The sequence below is a fragment of the Manduca sexta genome, unplaced genomic scaffold (genome assembly GCF_014839805.1).
Source record: "Manduca sexta isolate Smith_Timp_Sample1 unplaced genomic scaffold, JHU_Msex_v1.0 HiC_scaffold_2937, whole genome shotgun sequence".
Classification (NCBI taxonomy): Eukaryota; Metazoa; Arthropoda; class Insecta; order Lepidoptera; family Sphingidae; genus Manduca; species Manduca sexta.
The window spans coordinates 1-12,862 of record NW_023593952.1 but is presented as its reverse complement, the minus strand read 5'-3'; the positions used below and the strand labels follow the sequence as shown (position 1 = coordinate 12,862).

Genomic DNA, 12,862 nt, shown 5'->3' with positions numbered 1-12,862 from the left:
TAATCATACTCGTAGCGAGAAAATAATCAACTTACCCGATCTCTCAACACCATTCACTCTAAAGTAAATACGGTCCATTACTGAATAGTGGGAAAATGGATACTTACTGACTATGCCATAATAAAGAAGTTCCCAAAATAATTGGGAAACACACGTACGCTTATTGCGATGGTAACTGCTGCGACCTGCGACTGGGTGACGATTTAATGTATTTTCAAATAATTGATAGTACATAATAAAAAACAAAGTCCCATACCGCGTCTATCTTTACGAAATAAACACAAAAACAAAATTAAAATAGTTTGTATCCCAGAGAAGGATACAACTACTCTTCATCACGGGAAAATATAATATAGTGGGATTTATTCTGGAAAAAGTCTTTCATGCGGGCGAAGCCGCGATATAAAACTAGTAATGCAATAATAAAAATTCTAGTCTTTGACATCAGTAACGTTATTATAAATTTGCCTTTGGCATAGGAATCCCATAGGGAAATTTACCCACGGGATTAATAAAACAAAATAGTTAAGTTAATATTCTTAGGGGTTCATAGTTGATACTGTATGGTTAGTGTGTGGTTTATTAAATAAATACTGCCAACAATAACATTTTTATGCCGCCACGATAGATCCCTTGCCAGTCGACACAATTATGCCGGCTTGTTTGAAACCATTTATATCAACGTGTTTGAATTTCGGAATGCTGGATCTACTTAGACAGTCGTGATACAATATGATGTTTATCAGGCGAATGGCTTGCTCGCCTTATACTTAGTTCTATGACATAAAAATTCGCCGCTCAACTGATGACACGATATTTCTAAGTTTGTAATGCGGTTATGTGAGCAATTTCCAACCGTATATTTACACTAACTACAATAATATTGTCAACTTAAACATCGTTTTTATAATATACCTAGTAGTAGTTAATTATTACAATAAATATATACTTAACCTACTTAAAACTTTATGTTTTGGTAATTAATTGGCGTCTTTGTCACATTTATTTACGCAAGTGCGTGCGCACAATATTAAATAAAGCTGTGTTTATAAAATGACAGTGTAATAATATAAAGATAATAGTTAGGAAACATTTTTGCTGGTGGCAGTATATTTTTAATATACGCCAAGAGAGCGACCACTGTACACAAGGTGCTTAGTGGCTTACGTAAGTTTTCGCCTTCCAGGATCAGCCTGTATATATCCGGTTCCAAAAGGCCGGCATAATTGTGGCGTCCGCCGAGGGGTAATCATCTCTCATCAGTTTACTTTCTATTTGACTCTAACGCATTTACCATCAGGTGCAGTGCCGTCGCATTGCCGTGTCCTTATGAAAAAACTTTTAAGTTACAAAATAATTATTGGTATTTTATTCCAAGATCATCCGGTGAAGGAAAACATCGTGAGGAAACCTGCACATCTGAGAAGTTCTCTATAGGAATTTCGAAGGTGTGTGAAGTCTACCAATCCGCACTGGGCCAGCGTGGTGGACTAAGGCCTAATCCCTCTCAGTAGTAGAGGAGGCCCGTGCTCAGCAGTGGGCAAGTATATAATACAGGGCTGATATTATTATTATTATTATTATTATTCCAAGATCTCTCTTCACCATATCGGCGTGCTAATCGTATTATTAGGAGCTATTCCAAATTTAGTAAATTTGTAAAAAAATAAAATAAAAATCATATTTCTGCAATACTCTGATCCTATTTTAAATTTATTCGTGTTTTTACTTAGCTTATCTAGCAATATAATTAGGCACCGATTCCATAAAAATATTTAATGTGCATATAAACATAAAAAACGAATTGTAAAGGAGATTACATTGCTTGTTTTAATGATTTTGGATTACAGTGGTATTGGCAGAGTAGAAAAACTATTTTTCCAAAAGGAAACCCTACACAACATATTATATGTGCTGATATGTATAAATGCGCTCTGCAAGTCGTTCTAATGGTAATTACATATAAATTACGAAAGGGAAGCCGACAGGAATCGGATTATATGGACCCTTCGCCACTAGTATTTTAAGATCTTTACTTGATAATGATTTCTTATGTTTACGCGGATGTTAAACATTGAAATTAAACTAATTTTCCGGATTCTTTCGCGGTTTTTTGTATTTTTTTTCTCCCGACGTTCTCAGTCCCCCCGTGACCATGAAGGCTGCAAAGTCTTCGAAACGTCGAGAGAAAAAATAATATAATTACTCAATATTTTCATAAACGATATTACTAACATTTTCCAACATTCTAATTACTACTTGTTCGCCGACGATCTTAAAATAATACGTACTTTACATGACTTTGACGATGGAAAATTACTCCAAGAAGAAATTGATAACTTAACATATTGGTGTATATCCAATAAAATGACATTAAATCCAGCAAAATGCTTTCATATTAAATTCACATTAAAACGTAATACTTATAACACTATATCAGGAGAAACAATAAATGAGACCACTAATATCCGTGATTTGGGCATAACACTAGATACTAAATTAAGATTTACCACTCACATAGATGAAATGCTTAATGCTGCCAACAAATCACTTGGTTTCATTCTTAGGAATGGCAAAGAATTTAAAAAGTCTTCTACCACATTAATGCTATAAAATAGTTATGTAAGGAGTAAGCTAGATTATTGCAGCACAGTCTGGTCTCCTCTGTATAATGTACACATTAACAGAATCGAGAAGGTACAAAAGAAACTACTTTACCACTTGTCGTACCGGTTTAGGCCACCTGATTATGTGAGATCTTACAAAGATAAATTATGTTTCTTCAAACTGCAGTCCTTAAGTGAGAGAAGAGATCTTTTGAACTTAGTCTTTCTCCACAAAGTCATGAACGGTATTATTGACTCCCCTACATTACTAAATAAGTTCTCGATTAAGGTACCATACAGACCTCCCAGGAGGCCTGGTCCTTTATTTTATGTGCGTTTTTGCAGAACAAATACAGGAAAACAGGCACCTGTTCCTCGTCTGTCTTGTTTGTACAACCAATCAGTAAATAACATTAGCATTGATATTTTTGGTGACAATTTGTCATGTTTCAAAAATAAAATTGTAAATAAAACTGGACCTTAATTTTGTTACTTTTTATATATTTGCCTTTATATGTTTACCTTTTAGTTTTATTTTATAGATTATTATATTTGTTTCTCTTATACAGATCTCATATTACAGATTTCAATATTCTAATTAATATAGTTTTTTATAGTTGTAAGAGTACTATTCCTTTTTTTTTTGTTGTTTTAGTATAATTTCTATATGGCTCATGTTGTGGTTGCATATAATCAGAGTTGCAATATTTTTTTGTTTGTTATGCATGTGTGATATATTTGTAAATTATCATTGTAAACTCAGTTTGCAATCCTAAATAAATAAATAAATAAATAAAAATAAAACACAAAAAAACCTCGATAGAATCCGGAAAATTAGTTTAATTTAAATCTTTACTTGATTAAAAAGTTTTTATTATTGCTTTTTGTTAGTTATAGAACTAAATTTAATTCAACACAATACAAAAAGAAAAATTCTCATCCAATTTTACATGAAGAATTCCCTTCCGCATCTTCAAAATTCAAAGTGGAACAAAGATATTTATAATACGGTTAGTATCTTGAAGCTATATTAAACCCAACACAAAAATAATCATCAAAATGCAATTTAGTTTGAGGAGTTCTATCTTGCATCTCCCAAGTTTAAAGGAAATTAAAATAGGATGATTCCGTAGCTATACGAAATCGAACGCAAAAGGATTAGAATAGATAATTCTTTGTAATATAAAAAGAGAATTAAATAAAATATACAGAGTATACACAAGTCACAATATCAATTTGTATTTATTAGACATTCAACGTCATTCCATATGTATAATTTGAAAGTATGTTGAATCAAATGTATAATAACAATGGTCCAGACATATATTTTTATACAAAGAAAAGCCAATATCTTTTTATAGTCCTCAGATCATACTATTGAAAACATTCGAGTTTTAAAAGTGAAAATGTGCAATTATATCAAATTTGCTTATTTTAATAAAGCTTAAAATCCTTTATATTATTGTTGGAAGCTAAACAAACTTTTTCAACCGTGTACGGCCCATCTGAAAAAAAAATATTATTGTGTTTTGCTTCGTAATATTGAATTTTCACTCCTACGTCGACTACTAATTATTGTTGTTTCAGATACACAACCTAAGCTGCGGAAAAATATTGACAATATTTCACTTTCATAAATAGTTATAAAATTTTGCTTTAACAGAAAGTTAACTGTTGAATAATTAATATCAACCAAATAGCTAAACTTATAACTATTGGTGTTTGTTATTTAGTGCAAAATTGCAAAATGACGTACCGATTTGGAACCAATTGGTGGTAGGTATCCCGGAGTCTTCTCGCGCTGCTGCGATTGCTGCCCTGATAGAGAAAGGTACCGCTACCGCCAAACATAAAGGCGGCTCTCCAGTGCCTGTAAATATGATACTACTTATACAATTTCTAGAGCATTTTATTACAATGCTATAATGTGTACAATAATGTGTACACATTTGTAGACTAAATAATATGGTCTAAGTGAGAAGATGAATTTATTTTCAGTCAAGATGGGACAGACATACGAGTTTATGAAAAAAAAAACCTCTAGCTTAAGTTTTTTACCTTTAGCACCGAGTATATGTTTGCTACTGTAGGAATTCTTCCTGAAAGACACCCTGAAGTCCTGCGGGATATCTCTTGCTAATGGTACCAGATAGTGCCATGAGCGATCTGTTAGCAACTCTCCTGTGTTTTTATCGTAAACTAAATTCTCACAAGTCCAGTATCCCACGCCCATCATGAAAGCACCTTCCACCTGCAAAATGCCAGCCACAGAATACTAAGTTGCGGTAATAGTATTTTACTAATTAGTCATCTATACTAACTTCTCAGTCGACAAAACTGTAAACTATTATTAGGGAAGAAAAAACATAAAGAGGAAACCTGCCGAGTAGTAAGATAAGACAGCAGTATTCGCTGCATAATATGTTCAAGAGTTGATGACGAATAAAAATTCAAGTAAGTGAGTAATTTTCTAAAAATAATCTTACACACTTACTTGACCAATATCAATTTCAGGATTAATGCTTTGCCCCACGTCCTGCAGTATGTCTACTCTACGAATCTCCATCTCTCCCATCAACACGTCCACTTCAGTTTCTGCTATAGCCATGCCGAATATATTATACTGAACAACATCAGCTATGTTGACGAATGCGTGAACTTGTAAATCTATATGCTGAGCAAATGCAGATTTTATTAGTTGTTCCCAGGTCGGATTATCCAACATAGATTTGATTGGATTCAATCTCTCCAGCAGTATTTCGCAGCATTTCCTCACACCAATGCCTATATTATGAGAGGTAATGCTTGCACCAGTAAGGAAACTATTTGGTGTAAAATTAGTATTAGTTGGTTTTATTTGTATTTTTTCAATAGGTATTTTGAGAATGTAAGCGCAGATTTGTACGGCTTTAGTATTCAGTCCCTGGCCCACATCAGTACCACCGTGCATGATGGTCACAGTCCCGTCTTCTTTGAATACTGAGAGGTTAACGTCAAAATATGGATATCCAAAGGGAGGCCACCTCATCATTGTTATTCCTAGACCACGTTTCTTCCATCTGTTTTGAGAATTAAATTCTTTGACGGCCAATTTTCGTTGACTGTAGTCAGCAGTTGTAGTCAGAGTAATAGCCATTTCTTTTAAGTCGCCGTATTTTATTGTATCCAAGTTTGCTAATCTAACTTCTAACGGATCTTTTGACATCTCGTAGGATATTTGTTCCATGATATGTTCCGTCATGGCTATATTTTCTAATGTACCTGTACCAAACAATAATTATTTTAATATAACATTATTGTAAGTACATACTTACAATAAATGTCAATGTTGTCAATAAAAAGCGTTTAGCTTATATAAGTATGTATACACTATATTTTTACTCAATTAAAAATCCTGTTTGTCCTTTAACATCTTCTATTTATGTAATAATAATAACAGCTCTGTAACTTTAATATTGTTTCATGCTCAGCTCGAACCTCTGATACTACTGAGAACGCTTAGGTACTAGACCAGCACGCTAGCCTAATGCAGGTTGGCAGACTTCATTTACCTTTCGATTTATATAATATAGTACTACCTATAGAAATTGCTCACACTTTCACGCACGTGGATGAAGTATCCAGACCCCACTTCATTTACCATCGGGTGTGGTGGGAAAACAATATTTTTTTTACTAGAAAAAAAAAATTTGCAGTAAGAATGATTACCTGGGGCTCGACACCACGTATTTTTTGCAGTATCAGTGAGAGTGTCGTAACATTCGATGTTCCATTTAGAGGTGTCATAGCAGTTGTTATATGAGTCGATAACAACTAGTGAAAGTTTTTCGTTGAACATATGCCCATTGTCCTCATAAAGAGAGTAATCCATGTATTGGATTTCTCCAGCACTATTCACTGCAACCTGAAACATAGGAATTTTAGTATTCTTATATGTATAGTGCAAAATTTTTGTTTTATTACCGACTGCTACAGTATCCCTGCTGAAATTAAACAGGAGTCTTAGTAGCTGCAGCAATCTGAGAAAGTAAATGGGAAGAGAAAGTTGGAGAAAGGAGAGAATAGGAGGGAAAAAGGTTCTTCGGATAAGGGAGGAAATGATGAGAGAAAACGTTTGCTAATGAGTTTAGAGCCCAGTATGGCGAAGAGGTATACGGGTATAGAACGCAGTGTACCCCAACTTGCGAAGAATGTATTCCCATAAATGGGTAATGTGCATTCGTTGATATGTGATAACATGATAAAATATTTACAAAAACAATGGACAGGGCACATATTTTACATTTTAAATTCAGTTCTCGTGATTATATTGAACGGCCAAGATGTTACCTTGAAACTATTTACATATATAAACATTAACGATTTCCGCTCAATTGGCAGACAGATTTTCGAGACAAATTATCCTTACCTCAAACTCTGTTGAACTTGGGAATCTCTTGCCTAAGGCCCTCATGTTCGTGGACATCGATTGTATTAACCGGCATGGTCTGTTCAGTTTTAGTGTGGCCAAACTATTCGCAACAGCAATAAGGATGCTTCGAGATATCTTGAATCCAAATGATCCCCAAGACGTCGCCCGTTAATGTCTAACCTTATGAATAAATATCATGATCAATATTGTGTAGTTTATTTTTGACCAAAATGTATTAGTTTTTAAATTATATGGATGTACTATATAATGATAATTCTAAATAGATCTCTCTCAAAAGGAATTCATAGCTTGAAAACTAAATAGATGTATTTGAACTTACTTGTTGCAATTTATGTTTAAGGCTCTTGATACTGCCATCTGAACACCATCGATCCATTGTGATGTCACATGTAAAGCCAGCCCCTCCTCAGTTGGTTTGGTGACGCATACTAATGTCTCCATCATATTATGGTACTGGCCATATATTGTGTTATTTCCTTTGATCATTTTTTTTACGTCGGATCCTTTATCTGTAGCTTTAACTGATAAAAACAATGCGTTTCTTTCGAGTTCTTTTTTAGCATCTTTTATATCAAGGATTGGCTTTTTGACATTTCTGTAAGTGGCCTGGACTAGTTTCGCAGCCCGTTCTGCAATCGGTCGGGTTTCAGCTACGATCATACCAATTGGTTGGTTGTAGTACTTGACTCTTCCGCTGCAGAATATTTCCTCATCAGCCTCATATAGAATAAAACCAGTTGGTGTGAAGGTGTTCTGTCCAGGGATGTCTTTTGCGGAATAAAACGCTACTACTCCTGGTATTTCCTGTGGAAGAAAAATATTCGATGCGGTTTTTTCATAGAAGAAGTATTTTGTGCACTATTTTATTACATAACACGACTTTATAATGATATGTCTTAAGTACACGGCCATTTGTTTGATTTTGTAAGTTCATATCTAATGTCGCAAGGTGATAAAGTTGCAGTGCTTCCTGACATTTCTGATTTCATAACGTTGCCATAGGTTATGGGCAGTCGTAAAACTTTCCATCGGACAAATGAATTTTTCGCCGCTGTATTGAGTGGTATAAAAAATATACTTATCAACCGATAAACCTATTTACAGGGTTTCATTTTCTTGCTTTAGAGATTACTAAAGATTAATTTACATTGTTTGAAAAGCGTTGTTTTGTGGGTTGAAGTTTAATTTTGATTGACTTACCAACGCAGCTTTTGCATCTATGTCCACAATATCACCTACAGCGACGGTGCTGAGAACTAACGCCGCATATACTTCATCAGGTATACACGGAATGTCATCTACATATTTCGCTTCGCCGGCACACTGGACCTGTAAATTATGATTACATATATTTTTGAAGGCACTAGATTAAATTAATTAACCTTATTTTTATTGAAGAAAAAAATATTATTAAATCATGCTTAATTACCAGCATCAGTTAACATAATTGAGAATGACTGAAACATTATTTTTCACACGTGTTTGCGGGTTAGAACAATACGTATTTATTTTATAATATTTTCAAACTCAATAGTAGGTGCATTGCTTTTCATGTCTCCGCTTCGATATTAAAAAATTCTAGTACGCAACATCAACGTTACTTAACTCTATCATTTAAATTTGCGCAACATTACCGCCTTCTCACTTACCAATGCCTCGACCTTAGGAATCGGCTGGTTCAAAGGCCACAACTCAGTATTTGTATTGAAGTCGTGGTGAGCTTGTGACACAGGCCGTGTTTCGTGAATCTTCGTCGCACCCGATCGGTATCGAGGGTCAATTTTGCTTATTGGGCATAAAGAAAGCACACTCTGAAAGCAAATATAATATTATGATGAATTAAATATCTGCTGGTTTTATTGAAGACGGATGAGAGGTTTCAGTTTTGTAATTTGTTTTCAGGCTTATGTCCCTTGAAGTTGTAGAAAGAAGTATAGTTAGATATAAGGTTTGTCCAGTTAGTATTTAACACAAATATCATCAAAAGCTGCTAAACTATCTGGCAAAATTGCAATCATAGTCACATCATGCGTATTAATAAATGAAAACAAGTTACCTAATAAAAAGAAAATTAAAACTATGATGACTTTGACGCTTTTTGAAGCGTTTTTGTCATAATATACATAATTTCCATAAAACAATGGAAAATGTATCTATGTTCCTATTTGGAAACATTTTAAGACTACCTATTTTACTTTAGGATAGACCATGTAAGTTTAAGTAAATACTTACTTTGTAAAACAAGCCTAAAGCCAGCTGTTTCCTGTACTTTACAGATAGATTAAGTTGGTTTTCCGTCACCACTATCTCGTTTTCCAAGATTTTTAGGGCACGTTGCAATGTCTCATTGATAAACAGCTTTTTTCCAATCAGATATGTTTTAGTTGACGAGGCTTCGATGAAAGCTGGTGAAAGTCCGCCGTAGATAATCCTGCACTTCTTTACCTTACTTTCTCCATCTAATTTGTACATGAATCCAGCATTCACTATTGCATGCGAGCTTTGCGAACGAGCCATTATCTAAAAAAATGAAAGCAATTATAACACACAAAAATCACACACATGGTCCTGAATCTTAACCCTATAATCAAATTATCATCTTGGGTCGTGGCAACAGAAATTATCATGATTTTGGTGTCAGAAAAATAACTTCTGAAATAACTATAATTATTCTGTGTCATCTACAAATATTTTTCTTGGTGTGGAAAAACCGCAACATTCGTTTTACTCACTTGCTGTATCACAAAAAAAAAATGCGTTAAATACATTTCCCTTACCTTATAAGTGACAACATGGCAATCGTTATTTAAAGGTGGCAACATTACATTTAATATGACTTTCCCCTTCATATCTTCTTTCAAAAACTGTTTCATCGTCAGAGTTTTCTTTTCTTTCGATGACACTAAAATAATTTACATAGTTAATTTAAACACAGTAATAAATTTAGTGGTGGCTCGAATTTAGTTCTCTTACGACTTTGAAAGCTTTGATTGCAATTGACTTGATAAAATTTTCAATAAAATTAGTGATATTCCCAACAATACTTACAAATTGTCACCTGCGCTCCAACAGTTGCAAACAAAAGGAATAAATCCGATGGAAAATCATTGTGACTATGTTTGATCATCAGATTACCTCCTACTGAACCTAACTGAAAACGATAGAAACAAAATTATTAAGAATAGCAACTCAAACTAGTAGGACTATTTCAACAAATTAATATATTTTTGCTATGCTCAAGTTAGCATTTCTAACTTCTGTTGTTATGGATAAAATAAACAGTCTAACCAGATACTGCCTTAGTTCAGCATCAGCGTATGGCATTGGATCAGGCGCTAGGCAGTTGATTCATGATTATCATTTTTTTTTATTTATACTCACATTACGAACAGGAATATGTGCTATTAGTTTGAGATGATCGCAAAACGATTTAAGATACTCGAAATAGTCTTCTTTAGCAGTCATTTCAAATTTCTCTTTCAATTCCGATAAAGTGAGTCCTGCTCCAATAATCAGGTTCTGATCTAATGTATAAGTCTTCAATTCATGAACTCCACTAATATCTATCAAATTTTGAGGATATTCGAATATTGGGCTAACTCCTGGAATTATAAGCAACATTCAGAATATGTTTTCTCAAAATATTTTTAGAAAGCCGGTTGGATATAACCAGTTATTGTTGCCTAAAGCCTTGACTTAGGGGTGCTAAACATCAATGTTATCGTAGTAAATAAAGTAGGAATTAGTAATATTATAAAATACAAAGTACCTTTAGCTGTATTTCCGCACACCAACATGTACGACTCATATCCCTTTGCATGAAGAATAGTGAAGATATCATTTACTTGACACACTCTGTACCAACATTTACCGTCACATAAGTGAATCTTTATAAGGCTTGGTTCTTTAAGATCCTCAGCTGATACCATGCACCATTCCTCTTCATTACAAGAAATTTTAGAGCATTGGTTTCCTGTTTTCTTACAAGTGTGCAAATCTTCAATATCAGTAATTTTTATCTTTCGGAGCATCTATTGCAAATTTATTGAGCGCTTCTATTATAGGTCTGTAGCCTGTACATCGGCAAATGTTGCTGCTGCAAGACTGTTCTATTTCCAACATTGTCATTTCCTTTCTTTGCATAAGGCTAGACCGTAATGAAAAATTTAGATTAAAACTCTTGTTGTATTTGATTGACTAATACTGCATTGTTCAACTATAACAGTCAACTACAGTCTTAGTAGTTGAAGGAAACTTTATAATAATAAATAAATTCCAAAGGAATAACGTTACCTGTACATAGCCATCACCCATGCGGGGCTACAGTACCCACACTGGCTCCCGTTGCAATCAGCTAAAGTCTTCTGCAAAACGTGATACCCTTTCTTTCTATTGCCAACTTCTTCTATTGTCGTGATCTCCCAGCCCTGACATGACGTTACCGATACCATGCACTAATAATGGTGAAATTACATATTAATGAAAAAGTCAACAAATCCTGATGAAGGAGTTAAAGGGTATAAAAATAGAAAAAAATAAAGGCTTCTTATAGCGGGAGTATATAGTTATAAACTGTTGGGTAAGTATGACTTGTCCCATTTTGAATCTAATTGATTATTTTTATAGTAACTTTAATAAAAGTATGACTGCCTCGGTGGCGTAGTTGTATTGCATGTCCGGTACAATAGCGCTCTGAGGTCCTGGGTTCGAATCCCGGGTCGGGCAAAGTGATATTTGGGTTTTTCTGCTCAGTATCAGCCCGGAGTCTGGAATTTGTGCCCGATATGGCGATAGGCTCGCCCCTATCACATCATGGGACGGAACATACTTGGCGAAAAGTGGGTGCCCTAGTTGCGCCTCTTTGCATATCCCTTCGGGGATAAATGCGTGATGTTATGTATGTATGTATGTAATAAAAGTATACCGAGTTGACAGCCTGTACGGGTCCTCCAGGACACGTGGAGGCGGCGACGATGCAGGCGCCGCAGCCGCCCTCGCGACACATGTACTTGGTGCCGCGCAGCTCCAGCCAGTTCCGCAGGTAGTCCACCAGCGTCAGGTCCGAGCTCACCTCGCATCCCACTAAAGCATACTTGTTTATTAATTACTCTAGGTGATACATGAGGTGCAACACATGATACTTAGGAACTTTAGGTACACTGTCTAGAGTAAGACGGCCAAACATAGCTACTAGCATCACCTAGTATTTTTAAAATTAAATTATCTTACCTGATCTCTCCACACCATTTACTTTGAAACAAATGCGGTCCATGACTGCATAGTACGAAAGATGTAGTTTGACTAAGTACAAAACACAGCATTGCAAATAATTAGAAAAAACACAAAAAAAAAATTAACCCCGCGTTGTTTATATAAATACAGCTGAATTAACAAACATTGGTGAAACGAATCCTATGTGACATTTGAATTCGTTCCACCATTCATTGCGTAGTGTTACCCGTCAATTACGAAGTTATATTTATTGTAATATCGGTAAATACAGCACACGTTCACGCTATTTGTTATTTACATAGCCATATGACATAAGATCGCGACTTTTGCTCTTTTTAGGGTAGGCAAAAATGTTTCGTTAGGGCTCATTTAATAAAGGCAAACCTATTGCCGCTTATAGGAGTAACTACAGACTTCGGGCAGATGATGAGCACAAAATCCAATATAACATTACTGAGGATCGGAATCGAGACCTCAGCAAAGTGGTACCAGTTTTCAACGCACTACAACTCCGCCACCAAGATTGTATGTTATTTAATAAATAAAAACGGTACAAAACGATACAGTGTAAATCGGTATTTCCTCTCAAAGT

The 12,862-nt window shown here is 34.8% G+C and overlaps 1 pseudogene; it reads right to left on the bottom strand.

The window, feature by feature from the left end:
- Positions 1-3,819: 3,819 nt before the first annotated feature.
- Positions 3,820-12,365, bottom strand: LOC119192565 (annotated as a pseudogene).
- Between the last annotated feature and the right edge of the window lie 497 nt (positions 12,366-12,862).